Source organism: Panthera onca, chromosome B1 (assembly GCF_046562875.1).
Source record: "Panthera onca isolate mPanOnc1 chromosome B1, mPanOnc1 haplotype 2, whole genome shotgun sequence".
In the NCBI taxonomy this organism is placed as follows: Eukaryota; Metazoa; Chordata; class Mammalia; order Carnivora; family Felidae; genus Panthera; species Panthera onca.
This window is the reverse complement of record NC_138342.1, coordinates 67,384,846-67,401,553: the sequence shown is the minus strand read 5'-3', so window position 1 is coordinate 67,401,553 and position 16,708 is coordinate 67,384,846. Positions and strand designations below refer to the sequence as shown.

The 16,708-nt window shown below is 42.2% G+C and overlaps 1 protein-coding gene across 3 annotated transcripts in view; it reads left to right on the top strand.

Annotated features, from left to right (window-relative positions):
* The window catches only part of TMEM150C (transmembrane protein 150C), a 77,693-nt gene that overhangs the window by 30,995 nt on the left and 29,990 nt on the right, over positions 1 to 16,708 (top strand). Inside the window, exon 1 of one of the 3 annotated variants that reach the window (XM_078445981.2) lies at positions 12,713 to 12,731. The exons of the other annotated variants lie outside the window; for them this stretch is intronic. The gene's annotated coding sequence lies outside the window, so the exon portion shown is untranslated. Of the gene's footprint in view, positions 1 to 12,712; positions 12,732 to 16,708 lie in introns of those variants that run through there. 3 annotated transcript variants of the gene reach the window in all.

Genomic DNA, 16,708 nt, shown 5'->3' with positions numbered 1-16,708 from the left:
GATGCCTTTTCCTTTTCTATCCACCCCCGCCCTAGCTTTCCACCACAATCTCTTGCCTTGTGTCTCTAGCCGTGACCACCATAAGCACTCTTTCCTCTGGGTTAAGCACAACACCTCTTGCTCACAGGTACATTATGCTCTAAATAATGACACCTTTCGGTACTATTGAAGTCCAGACTCATAGGCATAGCACCTTATGTATTTTTCCTTGTTGACTCCCCTGCTTGTTTTCCCTAATTAAACCGTACCCCAAGGTGCACTGGTTTCACTGGGTATTCCCATAGTTCTTTAACTACCAGGTACTTCCCCATTTCCATCAACCCAAGAATGCCAGGCAAAACAGATGATATTTATTCCCATCATATTAGGACTTGTCATAACCACGGGAGCAGCCAACATTAGCACCAGTATAGCAGCCTTTCTCAAACAAAATCAGATTATAACTGCCAACCAACACCTTTCACCAGTCTTTTCAAATCCTTTAAAGGCTACACAACACTTTGTCCCTTATGCAACAATTCCATGAGTCTCTAACCCAAATAGTAACAGACTGGCCCTAGACTATTTACTAGCTAGGGAAGGAGGAGTTTGTCCATTCGGGGTACCTCTTGCTATAGGACATTATTAACCCTGGGCAGTACAGGCCAAATTACGAGAAATGGGCCAAGAGGTTAAGATCCCTCATAATGTAACCAACATCTTCCAAGAGATTCTCTTAAAATCAGAGATGACTGTTCTCTTGGCTATTGCCCATAGAGTGGGGTGGCACATATTCTCATCATATGCCTCATAGGACTTTTCCTAGCTGTCACCTTTATCAGAGTGTGTCTTCCAGTGGCTAAGTCAAGCTGTCCCACTCACTTAACATCTCCACAACCCAGATGCAAGTGTTATCCATCCCAGTTACTATTGTTAATGATGTTAAGGCATCATAAGATCAATTGCATTATAACTTTTAAAAACTTCATCATATTTTCCTGATGCCTCAACATCCCTACCAACAGGCTATGAGTACCGTGCCCAGGCAGCCAGGTACACATGTGTGATAAAGCTAGTCCCTTCTCACCCTCCCGACTGTGACCTAGTGACATTCAAATGCACCAGTGAAATTCCCTCACTCCTTTTGCTTTTGATCACCCCTCTGACCCCCCATTAAGGCACTTGCCTATGGGTTCTCCCTCTCCCCACTTCTTCTCCCTGCTCCCCACCTGCTTGGTTGAGCCAACTCCCTGGGCATCCTCCCATGTGGCCTCCTGTTGGAGTGCCATACCTCGGTTTTCTGGGACCTGTGAGTATAATCAGTTTCTTTCATTTCCATTCTTCTCTCCATGGTATTATTCTGGGTCCGCACTTGACTGATTAAACAAAACAAAACAAAAACCATTTAAGTGATATAGTTACTCCTTACACACATGTACCTGTGGTCTCCCCAGCCAAGTTGCTTTTATTTCACGTAGCATCAGATTATTCCAAACATATCCTCCATATTGCGTTTAAAAAGACGCAGCCATTTTCTGGAGATGAAGTAATTGATACATGGAAACAATTTGACTTCTGTAACTTAATGCAGAAATCTGTCTTGGGACTCCTCTGTTAAGTTTGTTTGTTTTTTACAAAAGACCACATTATTTTTATTACTGAGGTTTATGATGTACCTTATATATGTACTTTAAGTTTATGATCTACTTGACATATGTTAGGGCAGCCCCCTTATTGGCTTTCATTCTAGATGAAGTTTGAATCTTATTGAAATTTTATGAAACCTACATAAAGCTGTGGTTGCTAAGCTTTAATGTGTACTGGAATCACTTGGGGAGCTTGGTAAGAAGACAGTTTTCTTGAAAACCTACCCTTCCTCCTCTTGTGATTCTCTTAAGTCTGGGTTAGCCCAAGAATCTGCACTTTAGTAAGCATCAAGGGATTTTAAAACAGTCATCCCTACAACCCCATTTAGAGACAAACTGCTGCAAGTAATTTGCACAGAATTGACAACTTTTTACCGTCTCTTCATGTATTTGGGTCTTCCTTTTACCTTTTAGCAAAGTTTTTCCTTCAAATGTTAACATCTTGCACACTGTGAATGTGGGTTTTTTTTTCTATTGTATCTTGTAATTGTTATTGCTAGTACACAGGAAAGCTATTGATTTTTAGATGTTTGTTTTTTATCCAGCCATTTTGTTCACTTCTCTTGTTAAATCTAATAGTTTTTCAGTTATACCTTATGCGTGGGTGAGGTGAGGGTGAGAATGGTAAAACAGCCCAGCATCAGGGAACACTTGATTTTGCCTCCTCCTTTATAACATTATACCTATTATATCTAGTTTATGTGTCGCTGCATTGTCCAGAGCTTCCAGAACATTGCTAAATAAACACTCAGAGTCCACCCTTAGTTTGTTCCTGATTTTTAAGGCAATGCCTTATTATGGTTCCATGGTTAAGAATGCCTCTGGCTATTGATTTTAGAAAGATCTTTTAAAATTTATGTTAAGGAAATAGCTTACTATTCCTGATCTTAATGCTGCTGCTGCTTCTCCTCTGTCTTCTTTTCCTTCTCCTTCTTTCCCTTCTCCTTTTCCCCTCTTGGGTTCTTTTCCTGGGGCCCTATAAATTGGGATGACAAAAGGTTGATGAACAAAAGAAAACAAACCAGTTTATTAGCATGTGAATCCCACTTACCCTTGGGAGGTCGCAGAGATGAGTAACTTGAAAGGGTGGTGAGAGCTTGACGTCTAATGTAACATTGTATGTCGTGTATACCCCAGTAAGAAAAACAAATTCGGGGTCTATATATCTAACCTCCTAGAAGAGGGGAAGAAGGGGCATTTCCAGAAAAGCGAACTTTTTGGGAAGACCGGGGGGCCCTGGGGAGAATAGACAGGAGTCCTGCTAATGTGTGACAGTGTCTGGGTGTAGAGTCACTCCTGGTAGGGGATTTATATGACAATTGAGTTCTTTGGGGAGGCTCTTCTTGTAGGCAGATAGGATTTCAGGAAGTCCAATGCCTTCACCTTGAAACAATTCTTATGTGAAACAGTCATGGTTTGAGGTGGCATATCCTGATCCCCTTCAAGTCTTACTACTTAGTGCCTTTCAGTGTCTAAGGAATAATACTGTTTTTCTTTTTTTTTTTGTTAAGGATACTAATAAAATTCTTAACCCATCTTCACCCTTCTGAAATAACTCATACTTAGTTGTGGCTCATTCTTTTCATTTATTCTGAATTTTATTCCCTACAGCTGCAGTCTCTAACTGTGAGATATTTTCATTCTAAAAAGTAGCTTGCCTGCCAAACTACAGTTGTCAAAACCAAGGTTTTAAAGATTAGAGTAAGGCACTGGCTTCAGTTTTGAATATGAACTAAATTCAGTAAAGGGAAAGTTCTAGGTGGCAAGCTCTTCCCAAACAAACCAAATTTGGTGATATTAAAACCTGTGCTGATAGAATGGCTAAAATTAACAACTCAGGCAACAACAGATGTTGGCGAGGATGCGGAGAAAGAGGATCTCTTTTGCATTGCTGGTGGGAATGCAAACTGGTGCAGCCACTCTGGAAAACAGTCTGGAGGTTCCTCAAAAAATTAAAAATAGAACTACCCTATGACCCAGCAATTGCACTACTAGGCATTTATCCAAGAGATGCAGGTATGCTGTTTCAAAGGGACACATGCACCCCAGTGTTTATAGCAGTGCTGTCGACAAGAGCCAAAGTATGGAAAGAGCCCAAATGGCCATCGGTGGATGAATGGATAAAGAAGATGTGGTATATATACAATGAAGTATTACTCGGCAATCAAAAAGAATGAAATCTTGCCATTTGCAACTGCATGGATGGAACTGGAGGGTATCATGTTAAGTGAAATTAGTCACAGAAAGACAAAAATCATATGACTTCACTCATGTGGAATTTAAGATACAAAACAGATGAACGTAAGGGAAGGGAAGCAAAAGTAATGTAAAAACGAGGAGGACAAAACGTAAGAGACTCTTAAATACAGAGAACAAACTGAGGGTTACTAGAGGGGTTGTGGGTGGGGGATGGGCTAAATGGGTAAGGGGCATTAAGGAAGACACTTGTTGGGATGAGCACTGGGTGTTATTCATAGGGGATGAATCACTGGAACCCACTCCTGAAATCATTGCACTATATGCTAACTAACTGGGATGTAAATAAATAAATAAATACAATTTTAAAAATAAAATTAGTTAATAAAAATTAAAAATAAATAAATAAAACCTGTGCTGATAGGTAACTTTCTTCCTGATTCATGTTCTCTAATTGTTCAGAAAACATTTTTGTGATTTCATAATTCACCGAGAAACTGCACATGCTTTGAAATCTCCCTTGTTTGTTTTTACAAGTTTGGCTAAATATTCCTTAAACTATGGCCATTTAAGAAAATCTAGTGAAAAACTTACTGGCATATTTTGCAGAGACTGCCTGATGAATGATCCATGTATAGAGAAGATGGAGTGAAGAGATCTTTCTGATCCACTCAATAGACGTACCTATAAGATCAAAAAACAACAGTTGTTGTTGTCTAGTTTTTGTTTGTTTGTTTGCTTAACGGCGTAAACTGTGGATATGTTAAAAAAATAAAAATATTTGTCATTTTTAGCAAAGAATTATAAAACTTTATGAATTTTTATATCAAAAATACTTATTCAAATACTTATCCAAAAATGTGAGAGTTGGTATCTTCTTATTCAGAAATAAAATTAGTCTATAGTTTTTTGGTTTTTTTTTTTGGAGATGTACTCACAGTTTTTGGTATCAGAAGTATTCTATTTTCAAAAAAATCTGGGCAGCTTCTCATATTTTTCCATGTTCTAGTATAATATATTTAGCCTTAAAATTGGCTTTTTCCTTAAAAGTTTGAAACTGTTAAAGGGTAATATTTAGAATTTAGTAAATTCATGACTCTCTTAAAGATACAAAAAGGAACACGTGTTACAGACTTTATTGCAGTCATTAATCAGTAATGGAACCAGGCAGGTGTTATAACCAGCTCAAAGAGAATTTTTAAAAATTTATATAGACCAACAATGTTGAATTATAGATAAGCAATATTGAAATGAATGAGTAAATGTGCAAATGGACACAAAAGTGGTTTTGTCACAAGGGAATCAATTGAACTTCTACCATACAGAACAGAATCTGCATGTCTATAGATAAGAATTATTTTGCCTTGCTCTCAGTTACTTAGAATTTACAGTTGTAAGATAGCTCCCGTAGAATCAGATAACAAGGGGAGCTCTTCTCTAGATGATGCATAGTTTTCCACTGAACACAATTTGTTTTCCTACAAAAATGACACATCAGCACAGCTAAGGAAATCATTCATTCAAAAAAAGTTTGCATGTGTATCTAGTGCCAAGTAACTTTTCAGTTTCTTCCTGAATTTAGTCCATTTGATTCTGATGCCTGCTAAAATTTGAGAATCCTGGAACTAGTGAGTTTCTTATTCATTCTTCATGGCCCAGCGTCAGTGTTACCTCATGTGCAGAACCCTCCCTGATCCTCTCAGACAAAATTAATGACTTCCTCTTCTGTTTGCCCATAGTACTTTATTCATGCCAATTATATGGCACTTATTTCTTTATAGTTAGCTAAGAGTCTCTCCTCCTCCACAGGTTATAAATTCTAGGGTTATTATTGATCTTTTTATTTTCTTGCAGCAAGCACAGTGCCTGGCATGAAGTTGACATATGTTACAGTATCACCAATAACTTTTATTTTTTCTGCTTCCATGACCCCTTTTCACTCTCTCTTACCTGTTCTTTCTCTTCCTTGATCTTGGCTTCTGGGTATGAATAAATCATCAGTATGAGATCTTTCCATCCAGAAGCAAAGTTTTCATTGGATTCAAGGTTTCAACCCCTTCATGTCTGTCAGGCAGGGTTCGAAGAGAGAAGCAAAACCAGAAATGGAGATGTATGGGTCCAGAGATATATTAAGATCGGTTAACAGGGATTTATACAGAGATATATTAAGATCGATTACAAGGATTTAAACTTGCACAACTGTAGAACTGGTTGAACTGTCTGTGCAAAGCTATTGTCTTCACTTCCATGCTGGAGCGTGACGTCCACTGGGTAGACACTGTGAAGGGAAAGATTCATGAAGAGGGGGTGTTGGGGAAGTCAAAGGAAAACTTGATCCCAGAGGTGCACTGTGGAACTCATGAGTACGGACTGGGGACCGGTCCAACCTTGATGGACTCCAACCTTGATGAAGTGGCTGTCCCACCAGAGAAGCCGGTGACTCCATCATGGAAGTAACACACTACTGACCCAGCAGTAGAAAGAGTTGAAGGGGGATCTGGGCAAACGGGAGTAGCTGCAGGCCCAGCGGCTGTCCTGCAGCAAGAAGGGAGCCACAGATGAACAACCATGTGTGGGAGCTACAAACACACCTGCCCCAACCTTCCAACATAAAAACAGAAAGCCTCTGTGCATCTAAAATTATCCCAGAATAAAGTTTGGTTGGTTTTTTTTTTTTTTTTTCTGATAACTACTGCTTCACTTTCACCTCTAGATCTTGTGAAAATATCTCTTGTGGCCCACTCTTACCCAGAAACCTGCAGGGAAGGGAATTCTGGAAAACCTAAAGCCACCACAATGTCCACGTGTCTGATTCTGAAATACCTGAGCTTTACTCCCTGAACTGAAAAACCTGAAATATGGGCGATATTTTCCCCCAAAACCCACTGTGAGCTGGTGGTGAGGGAAAACCTTTTGCCGATTGGCTGGTTCCAGAAAGATGGGTTAAGAATTACATGGGGGGGGCGCCTGGGTGGCGCAGTCGGTTAAGCGTCCGACTTCAGCCAGGTCACGATCTCGCGGTCCGTGAGTTCGAGCCCCGCGTCAGGCTCTGGGCTGATGGCTCGGAGCCTGGAGCCTGTTTCCGATTCTGTGTCTCCCTCTCTCTCTGCCCCTCCCCCGTTCATGCTCTGTCTCTCTCTGTCCCAAAAATAAATAAAAAACGTTGAAAAAAAAAAAAAAAAAAGAATTACATGGGAGAAGGCTAAGACATCCCAGAGGAGACAAATCATGATTCTCAACAGAAGACCCTCAGTCACCAGTAAAAGACATTATTTTGCTGAGTATATTGTCTTTTCTGAGGTAAGATAGATTTTTGAAAGATTATCAGTAAGATTTAAAAGCAAAGCCATCAAAATTAATCAGAACATCATCCACACATGATAGTTCACGGAGTGTTTTCGGTAAGTGGTGAGTGAGTTTAGTAGGATGTGGTGGGCAAGTGCTGGAACTCAACTACTTACTGGCTGTGTGACCCTGAACAAGATATTAAACCTTTGCAAGCCTTTGTATTCTCATTTGTAAATTGGCAATAGTAATGGTCTCTACCTCGCAGAGTTCTTATGAGGACTTGAGAATTCATATAAAAGGCTTAGCAGAATATTAGGTGCATATATATATTAACTGCTGCCAATATCTTATCATCATTGTTGTTGCTATTGTTATTTTATTATTTACTTAGGAAATACTTCCCAGGCAGGTTGATTCCAAAATCTCACTGATACCTTTGATCACTCAAAAGCGGCAGGCCAAATTAGCAGATAGGACCGTTAGAAGAAATTTGCTGTAGTTATTTTTATGGTTCCTTTAGATTCAAATATAGTCGCCCTTGTCTCCTCAGCCCCAACCCCAAAATGCATTCCTCCACTTGCCTGTGAAAGTTCTCTCTCCCTTGTCTAAGAAACGGGCTTTGCAGCTTTTCTGTACCACCTGCTTTTACCAGACGTTGAGCAAGGATGGTTTCAGGACCCAGAGTGTAAGGGCTGGAGCCACAGCCACCCTGCCAGTTCATGACGTGGGCAGCTATGTGCACGGTCGCTGCAGTCACCTGACCCACTGTCAGGTCCCAGCTGGAAGGAATGAGATGAGGTTAAAGTGATGATCGATGGCCACCCAGTAGCAGAGTTTGGGGACTTGTGAGGCCACAGAAAAACAGACTGGTGTCCACCCACAGCCCTGGGTGTCATTTTATCACAGTAAACAGGAGCTGTTAAACACTTCTCTGCCTGAGAGAGAACTGGATAGCTCTTTATCTTTGTCGAACAATAAAAAACAAAGAATGGAATGTTATCCTTTAATTAAAGAGCTATTCTAACCCCTTTCCTTATCCTATCACTGAGTCTTCATAAATCTTTATCTCCTATGAATGAATCTACAGTCTCATTTTCTTCTCCCACCCCCATCTTAATTAGGTTTTCTGCTTTGTGACCATTTTAATTGTAGAGAAATCACTGAAGTATAATTTGGAAATGATAGTCCCTTCTGGTTTTATCACTCAGTTTCAGTATTGATTGGATCCCCAGAACATACTTTGATTTACATACCTCTCTTTTAGAACAAAATCTATGGATCCCATCAATGTGACAACTTTTTCTCCTTTACCAAGCCCAAGCTGACTTTACTCCAAATGCAAAAATCCCCTCAGTGGAAATAAATTAACAGGTTTCTGTTCATCTTACCTCGGATATGTGTTTATGAATGAAACACATCAAGCATTCTTTCTGCTTTTGCCTCTAGACCCACCCCTCCCCCCAAAGTATTTCTGAAATCCTGAAGTATAACCGAAATCCTCCTCACTGGCAAAATAGGTTCATAACTGAATTGTGTTTCCATGGCTTTGTTCAAGCTCTCCCTCTGCCCAGAATGCCCTTTCAGCTTTGTCTGCTTGGTGAATTCCTCGAAGACCATCTTAAATGTCACCTCCTCCTCTAATCTCTTCCCAGCTTCTTCAGTTGGGAGTATGCAGCCTTACTTTGCCCCTGGTAGCTTGTTTGGATTACAGACATTGTTACATTTGCATTTGTAATTATTTAATTGTGTCTGTCTTCTCTCGATGCCTTGGGCAGAATCCTTGCCTTCATAATTGTACCTTCTCCAGTCACTACCCAGGGCCTTATCTGACGCAGGGAGGCACTTGGTAAATAATTGTTGGGTGGATGTAAATACAATCTCCTTTTTTTAGGTAGGTATGTAAATAAGAAGGAAAGACATAATAAAGAAGACAATGACTTAGATATTTTTCTGAAGGAACTAGAGAAAGCTGCAAGTAATTTGTTTGCAATTTAAAAGAAATGAGCTATTCGTTCACAGCTAGAGGATGAAATTCAGGGCTCCCAAGACACGCTTCTCTCTTTGCAAATGTATACTGCCTACCTAAATGTATAATGAATGTCTTGAAGAAAGTAAAAAAAAAAAAAAAAAAAAAAAAAAAAATTTTTTTTTTTTTTTTGCTGTCCCCAAAAAAGAAAATCAAAGAATAAAATGGTGCTTCAGAGAAAATCTTAGCTTCTGCAACCTAATTTTAAATTATCGCCATGGTTTAGTTATTGTGTTTTAATAAAATAGGTCATTTTGACCCAACACACTCTTTGCCCTCATTCTTTTTTTTTCTTTTTTTTAGTTTATTTTTAAGAGAGAGAGAGAGAGAGACAGAGACAGAGAGAGCATGAGTGGGGGAGGGGCAGAGAGAATTCCAAGCAGATTCTTCACTTGCCACCAGCAGGAGTCCCACACATTGTTTCCCCTCATTTTTTTTAAAGTTGTTTTTTTCTTTTTTTTTTTTTTAAGAGAGGGAGAGAGCATAAGCAGGGGAGGAGCAGAGAGAGAGAGAGAGAGAGAGAGAATTTCAAGCAAGCTTCACACTGTAAACACGGAACCTGGGACGTGGGGCTTGAATTCACAAACCATGAAATGGTGACCTAAGCCGAAATCAGGAGTGGGTCGCTTAACTGACTGAGCCACCCAGGTTCCCTTTTCCCCTCATTCTTTTAACATCATGTAGAATGCTTCAGGACCAGGCAGTTGGGGATCCAATGGCCTCTCAAGACAGTGCAGATATTGATTCTATGCATTAAGATGCCAAAATTTCTTTGTACCCCAACTCAATGTAAACCATCTCTTTATCTTTGTAAATCTTCCGTTTAATACTCATCAGGAAAGAAAATTGTGCATGTTGGGGACCCTAACTGATTTCCAGAACATATTTGGTGTTTTGTTTGGTTCCAGAACATGTGGTGTTTTATTGGAGCTTACTCCCATCATGCCAACCATTCCAAGAATCTTCAATGTTGTGGTCTCCCTACCTTGTCTCACCTTTGGTCAGTTGTGGATTTTGGTGAGGTAACAAGGACCGGGCACACCATGGCTAGCTCACCATTCCCAAGCAGAGAACTCCCAAAGAGAAGTGTCTTACACACAGGCATGGGAATCCTTCCTGTGGCCTCCTCACCTCTTTCTCTACCTGCCATGTCTTTATGTTTCTGGAGAATACTGTGAACATACAGTGAAGTTAATGCTCCTGAAACACTGTTTTCACCTTCTTGCTCAATAAAGTGATGCCCATCCCCTCCCACGCCCACCTCACCTAAGAATGTATTCCCCACAACCCCCTTCCTAAGGTGCCGGGCTCCACACAGCTTGACTACAGATGCCTCCCCACCCCCCCCAGCCCTGCCTCCCACCTCACATCTCCTCAATCAGATGCTCCTCACATCAGTCCTGCTGCCCCACAGACTCTTCTTCACAAATATTTTCTGTTCCCTTCCAGGCAGTTTCTCTGTTAAGAGCCTTTCATTCCCTCTCAGTATGTTGCAATTCTGTGTGTCCAAGACCCAGTTCAGATGCCACTCTCTCCACAGACCCTGTCCAAATCCCCATAGTCAGAATTAATCACTCTTACTGTAGTGTAGACATAGATCTTTGTTTTCAGTGTATGCATAGCAATGATCAGGTTACTCCTTGTCCTGTAGTTATTTGTGTCCATGTTTATGTTCCCTTGAGCCAAGATTGCTGCTTTTGTGTTTGCTCTTTTAATTCTGATATTTCCCATTTCCAAGCATAGCGCCTCTCATTCATTCACCAGATATTCATCGAGCACCCTACTACGAGCCACTGGGGATAAAACAGACACTCGCTCTAGACACTGGGGATAAAACAGGAAACAGAAGATAAAATTTCTGCCCTCAAGAGCTTACATTTAGTGAAAGAAGAAGGTTTGTTAATAAAATAAATAGATAAAATATAGTACCAGGTGCCATAGAGAATAAGGTAGATAACAGGCCAGTGAAGGAAATTCATGACCTGGTTTAGGCTCAGGTCATGAGCTCATTGTTTGTGAGTTCAAGCCCTTCACCAGGCTCTGCACAGGCATCGCAGAGCCTGCTTGGGATTTTGCTCCCTCTCTCCCTGCCTTTCCCCCGCTTGCTCTCTACTTCTCTCTCAAAATAAATTTAAAAAATAAACTTTAAAAAAATAAAATAAATAAAATGGGTTTTCAGGGAGGCCCTCCCCAAAAAGGTACCACCTTGATGAAGATTTGTGGGGGTAAGAGATCAGCCATATGCATTTGTGGGAGGTAGTGTAGGGAGGTGCCAGAGATATCCAAGGTCCTCATGGAGGCCAGAGTAGCTGAGCCAGGGGCAAGTAGTGGACGAAGTCAGAGGGGAGTGCACTCTGAGGTTGGGGCCTGGGTGTTTACCCTTAACAGGGAGTTGAGCTAAAGAATGTCATGATCTACCTGATCTGTGTTTTAAAAGGATCTCCTTGGCCACTGTGGTGAGAAGTAGCCAAGTTCAGGATCATTTTTAGATCAGGATTTCCTGGCACATTAAATGTGGGTGTTCGAGAAATTGAAGTGTCTCAGGTGACCCTGCGGCTTTTGGTCTGAGAAGTAGGAAGGATGGAGCGACCATTAATGGAGAAGTAGAGACTGCAAGTTTGGGGGAACAAGATCAAAAGGACATCTGTGTCTACTGACTCTTAAAGGTGCCCACAGTTGGTTAAGTACAAGATTTCACACGTACAGGTATGGGGCAACAAGCCTGGGAGGATGTACATTTAACTGTTAACAATTAACTGTTTCAGGCATGGCATTGCTGGGGACTTACACTTCCCATTTTCTGACTCTTAATTCCACATGCATGCAATCCCCAAGTCCAGGTGATCTGAGGGGAGCAAGATGCGTAAGACTGGCCTGGGCCTCTGTGTGTGTAGGAAGAGGGCAGAGAGCAGAGCAGGTGAGGGTGAAGTAGGGTGACCGCACCCCATTAGTCTGCCCCCGTCCCAGGCCTCGGCTCTGAGCCTTGCACGTTTCCTTCTTCATTCACCAGAAAGCTCAAACCCTGGAAGCCAACTGACAAGAACCACCAGAATAGAAATGTATTCACTGTGGATTAAAGTAACATTATTTGCTTAGGAAAATCCTGTCTTGGCAGTAACTCCATCCAGAAACCCATATTGTAGGCCCATAGATGACTTGGTAAATTTGGACTGGTAAGTGAGGGTATTTCTGTCAAGCAAGACTAGTTTGGCGAATTGCTATTCTTTACTGTCAGGTTGTTTATCATCCTCAGAATCAGAGCAGCTTTGCCCCTGTCCGGCAGTGTTCAGACACGCTGAGAACTCTAATGGTTCAACCTTCTCAGTGAAAGTTCACTGAGTTCATTCACACAAGCAAGGAACAATTCACGATGTTAGGGGGAGTGTGGCCGATGTGAGAATCTGAATAACATGCTATAAATTCCTTCTCTATGGAAAGAGAACAGGCTATTTCCTGATGAGCTGTTTCTGAAAGAAAACTGTTTCCTCAGGCCGTCCTTTACAAGGGGACCGAGGACTGTGGAGCCGGTGAAGGTGAACTACAGGTTACAGAGCTGGAAGAGAGAAGTAGCACAGGCAGGGGGCAAGTCCCGAAAGGTAGAACCGTGTTCTTCAGTGCTCGTTGTCCTGCACCCGGGCAGCCAGGCCATGGTGGGGGAGAGGTTGTTGGTCCAGGTGCAGTGAAGGGACAGAGGGAGGAACTTGGGGGAGACTGCATGTGTGTCTCCCCACTTCCTATCCCGGGAGAGGAGGGGGGCTTCATCTTCACGGGACCCATCTTCATGGGAAGGGAGAGACACGCCACAGAAGGGAGCTGGCATGTGAGTGGCCAAAGCGACCGTGGGAGAGCAGCGTCCTGCATGGCTAACGCAGGACCAAAGCCATGGTATCGTCGGTCTGGTGACAGGACACTGGATGTCCACCAAGGGGCCCCCCAGCCGCTGCTTTGGACAGTTGAGAAACATGCCGGTCTTCTCAGAGGCACACTGGCAAGCCTTTGGCTGGCTTGTGTTATGGCTCTGTGTGCTTCACTTCGTTGCTTAACTGAAGAGCCACCTTTATCGTTTTTGTCGTTTTGCTCTGAATCCTGCAGGCGCATCCTCACTTATACCCTGTAGCCTTACAGTTAACGTCAAGGGACCTCCTCTGTGGGCACGAGGGGTCAAGGAAGACGGAGAAGGCTGATAATTTATGAGGTCTGGTCCAGGTAGATTTTTGGACAGGGAACTGTACGAAGTGAGAAACTGCCTTAGGTCACCTTGTACAAGGTGCGTGGATGGCAGCCTGGCTGCGGAAGAACAGGCATCAGGCGGTTAACTACATTTTACGAGTCCCTGGTTTCCCTGGTTTTCATTCTGGTGAAGTTGCGGGGAGTCTGGGCTCTTGAGTTGTTGATTCATACTTCCAGCTGTGGGAGGGCTGCGGGACGACGTACCAACTTCTTCAGCACCAGTCCAGACCCCGCAAAGTAACCTCTGGCGCCTTACCTTTCGTGTGGTTGTTGTCTTTCTAAAGAAGTCATCAGCATAATTTCTGAGGGACCGTTTGGAGGATTTTTGTACAAGGGCGTACCCTGCGTCACCGACAGAACATAAAAAGCCTCTCCTGCATTCTCTTTCAAGTTCCTCACTGAATTCCTAGTCACCGTGAAGCTGGAATAAATCTATAGTTCTACTTGTTTCTCTTGGATCACAAGTGGGTTGGACATCAGTGATATTAAAACAGCTATTTATAATAATAGACTTCCAATTATTGAGTGCTTGCCATAGGCTTATAAAAGAAACTTATATGTATGTATTAATGCCCTTAATCCTCATGGCAGACAACCCTAGGAAATAGGTACTATTATGATCCCATCCTATAGAGGAGAAAATCGAGGCTTAGGGAGGGTAAGCAATTGGCGCAACATCCCCCCGCAACTAAGTGGCAGAGCCTGGATTTGAAACCGGAGAATCTGGATCCAGGACATGAGTTCACGGTTCTGGCTGTGTTCTGCATTCCCACTCCGTTGGAGAGTGGCTGACTTATCATTAGGGCCATCACCTTTGGTGTAAAGCATCCACTGAGCAGCTGCCAATCTGCTGGACGAGGACATCCAAGTTCAGGGTTTGGGATTTGAGGGTCACGTGCAGTAGCCTAGCGTTTCTCCGCGTTAGCATTGTGCCACTAGCCATATAGGATTCTGCCTGAATTTCCTTCTCAGGCCCCCATCTCTTGAACTTTGCGGACCTATCTGTCCTTTAGGGCTTTCTTGTTTGCTCTGGTTTGTTTAGTGTTTAGTTGCATCTCTTCATTGAACCAGCCTGAGACGCTAGTGTCAGAGAGTAGCAAGAGTCAGCATCGTGAGGAGTCATAGGTTTTTTTGGCACTTGGAACTGGGACTGTGGGCCAGAAAAGTTTGCTGTGATGCTCTTTCAAAGCTGTAAGCTGGGGACTTTTAGGCACAGAGATTTCATTTTCAATTAGCTGTAGTCGGACGCTTTAGAGAGTTTTTGTGTGTTTGTATTTTGCCTTAGGGATGGGAAGGCACATGAAGTAATTGCATATGGCGGAGGATCTAGAAGAGAGTCTTTAGAGCTGCTGCATTAGGCATGTTGAGAGTAAACACCTCATTGCCATCTGTGAAGTAAAATTAATAATGTTACCCAGCCTTTTTTATTCATTTGATTCCAGATCTATAAAATGCAGCTAGACCTAGCTCTTTAGGGGGAAGGTATGTGTGTATTTATAAAACTTTTGTGATAATTATATATGCAAGATAGGTCACTGCTAAGTAAGGAAGCCATTCCCTTCCTTAATCCTTCCACAGACTTAGAGGAACCACCTCTTTGCTCGGAACATCTGATTCACCAGGGAAGAATTCTAGTAAATTATTCTTGCCTGAGAATCCATGTATCTCTCGAGTCGCTCATGGACAGAGTGACTTTGTCATTTTTATATGGAATAATGTGGAGTATTGGATAAGGTATTTGGCCTGTAAACAGAGCATCTCTAAATGTATTCAGAGTATCTGAATGTCAGCTGGAATAAAAGATTCAGCTGTTGTAACAAGCTGAACAAGAATAATGTGGCTTAAAAATGAAGTTTGTTTTCTTTGTGTGAGAGGGTCTCCTCTCACTGGAGGAGGAGAGGTTCATGACCGCCAGGCTATGCTCAACATAGCTTTTTTCTTGCAGTCATCACCATCTCAACCCGAGGGAAATGAGTGTTTGGGAGGTGTGTGTGCCGGGCTGGGAAGTGACACACATCTCTTCTGCTCCCTTCCCATTGGCACGAATTTAGTCACATGGTTGCCTCACAGGGCAGAGGGCTTGGGGCAGCCAAAGGCCTTGTTCTTCTTTGAACACTGGGGAAGAAGGGGAGAATAGATTTTCCTAGACAGCTGACAGTCTGGGCACAGTCAGTCCCTCCGGCCACCAAATATCAGTGAACATCCTATTTCCCAATATAGAACACACTCACTTCATCCCCAGGGAGACAAACAAAATCCATCCATTAATGCACCACCTGAAAGTCCATGATCTCTGGGTAATACACTGTCCTTTCCATCAGGTTTGGGTGTGGTTCCTAATGATCTGGCAACCTGTGAACTGAAAGGCAAGTTATCTCCCCTCTGCACTCACACTCACAGTCTGTGTCCGATGGTAGAACAGGGGGTAGAAAACCATGATTAAAATTGCCATTCAGGGAGAAGATATTTGCAAACGACATATCAGATAAAGGGTTAGTATCCAAAATCTATAAAGAACTTATCAAACTCAACACCCAAAAAGCAAATAATCCAGTCAAGAAATGGGCCAAAGACATGAATAGACACTTCTCCAAAGAAGACATCCAGATGATCAACCGACACATGAAAAAATGCTCAAACATCACTCATCATCAGGGAAATACAAATCAAAACCATCAGAACCACAATGAGATACCACCTCACACCTGTCAAAATGGCTAACATTAACAACTCAGGCAACAACAGATGTTGGTGAGGATGCAGAGAAAGAGAATCTCTTTTGCACTGCTGGTGGGAATGCAAACTGGTGCAGCCGCTCTGGAAAGCAGTCTGGAGGTTCCTCAAAAAATTAAAAGTAGAACTACCCTATGAACCAGCAATTGCACTACTAGGTATTTACCCAAGGGATACAAGTGTGCTGTTTTGAAAGGGCACATGCACCCCCATGTTTATAACAGTACTATCCACAATAGCCAAAGTATGGAAAGAGCCCAAATGGCCATCAATGGATGAAGGATAAAGAAGATGTGGTATATATACAATGGAGTATTACTCGGCAATCAAAAAGAATGAAATCTTGCCACTTGCAACTACATGGATGGAATTGAAGGGTATTATGCTAAGAGAAATTAGAGAAAGAGAAATGACTCCTATGACTTCAGTCATGTGAGGACTTTAAGAGACAAAACAGATGAACATAAGGGAAAGGAAGCAAAAATAGTATAAAAACAGGGAGGGGGACAAAAACATAAGAGACTCATAAATATGGAAAACAAACAGAGGGTTACTGGATGGGTTGGGGGAGGGGGGATGGGCTAAATGGGTAAGGGGCACTAAGGAATCT